The 1,789-nt window shown below is 40.8% G+C and overlaps 1 pseudogene; it reads left to right on the top strand.

The window, feature by feature from the left end:
• Positions 1-611: 611 nt before the first annotated feature.
• Positions 612-1,358, top strand: LOC108519029 (60S ribosomal protein L7-like 1 pseudogene; annotated as a pseudogene).
• Positions 1,359-1,789: the final 431 nt, after the last annotated feature.

Here is a 1,789-nt window from a genome sequence, read left to right as displayed (position 1 = left end):
TGAATAATCAAAAGGGTAGTTGACTTACTTTTGGATCACAGGGCCTTCCTATAATGTTTCAAATTGCTTTTATCAGGTTGCATATCCATTGTATTTAGTGCTAATCTTGATCATGTATTATAGACGGATCCCAATCTTTGATATCCTAGTAAATAAAAACAGGAATCTGTAGGAATCCTTTCATGGCACATCTTCAATTAAGTCACTTAATATAAAACATATGAACAGATTTAGTGGATAAAATGTAGGCTTTGTGTCTCACAGTTCTGGTTAAATTCTTACATCTTAACCTCTCTTAAATACTCAGAGACAGAAATTTCCTTGGATGATTATAAGTTAGATTGTGTTTATAAATTAGCTACTACAGTGCCCAGTTCATAATAGGCATTCAATGAATATGTATTCCTTTTTCCTCCATGCTATAATTTCCTGTACTCAATGAGGAAGAGACAGAGTTAAACAAATGAGAAAATAAAAAGTTTCATTGCTATATTTAAATAATAAATATCTCCTTTATTAGTGGGTTATAAGAAATTGTAATATAAATTGTAATATGAAACAATTTCAATGTTATAAGAAATTGTATAAGAAATTGTAATATGTTGACCACTAGAAAGATGACGGAGCAAGAGCAAAGAAAAATCCCTTTGGTTCCAGAAAATCTGCTGAAAAAGAGGAAGGCTTATCAAGCCCTCAAAGTCACCCAGGCAAAGCAGGCACTTTTGGCAAAGAAGGAGCAGAGGAAAGGAAAAGGGCTCAGGTTTAAGCGACTGGAATCATTCCTACATGATTCCTGGCGGCAGAAACGTGACAAGGTGCATCTCAGATGACTAGAAGTGAAACCTAATGCCTCGAAATTGCCAGATAAACATTCCTTGGCCTTTGTTGTACGCATTGAAAGGATTGATGGTGTGAGTTTACTGGTGCAGAGAACCATTGCCAGACTTCACCTAAAGACAATTTCTAGTGGTGTCTTTGTAAAAGTCACCCCCCAGAACCTAAAAATGCTGCGTATAGTGGAACCTTATGTGACTTGGGGATTTCCAAATCTGAAGTCTGTCCGAGAACTCATTTTGAAACGTTGACAAGCCAAGGTCAAAAATAAGACCATCCCTCTGACAGACAACACAGCGATTGAGGAGCACCTAGGGAAGTTTGGCGTCATTTGCTTGGAAGACCTCATTTATGAAACTGCCTTCCCAGGGAAGCATTTCCAGGAGATCTCATGGTTCTTGCGCCCTTTCCACCTCTCAGTGGCCCATCATGTTACCAAAAATAGAGTGGGCTTCCTCAAGGAGATGGGCACACCTGGCTATGGCGGTGAAGGCATCAATCAGCTCATCCGTCAGCTGAACTAGACCCAGGTGTCAAACTGTGGTAAATTTTTATCAATGAAGTGGAAGCATGTGTTTACTTTTTGGAAATTTTTATCAAATATCTTCAGAGAAGATTATTTCCTGCTTTATCTTCAAAAACTGGAAAGGTTGGGTCAAAGAAAAGACAGTAGCTGACTGGGCATGATGGCTCACGCCTATAATCCCAACGCTTTGGGAGGCTGAGGCGGGCGCATCACCTGAGGTTGGGGATTCGAGAACAGCCCGACCAACATGGAGAAATGCCATCTCCACTAAAAATACAAAAATTAGCTGGACATGGTGGCATATGCCTGTAATCCCAGCTACTCGGGAGGCTGAGGCAGGAGAACTGCCAGGCGGAGGTTGCGGTGAGCCGAGATCACGCCATTGCACTCCAGCCTGGGCAACAAGCGAAACTCCCTCTCAAAGAAAAG

The sequence above is a fragment of the Rhinopithecus bieti genome, unplaced genomic scaffold (assembly GCF_001698545.2).
Source record: "Rhinopithecus bieti isolate Rb0 unplaced genomic scaffold, ASM169854v2 scaffold_42084, whole genome shotgun sequence".
In the NCBI taxonomy this organism is placed as follows: domain Eukaryota; kingdom Metazoa; phylum Chordata; class Mammalia; order Primates; family Cercopithecidae; genus Rhinopithecus; species Rhinopithecus bieti.
This window is presented reverse-complemented; position numbering and strand designations above follow the sequence as displayed.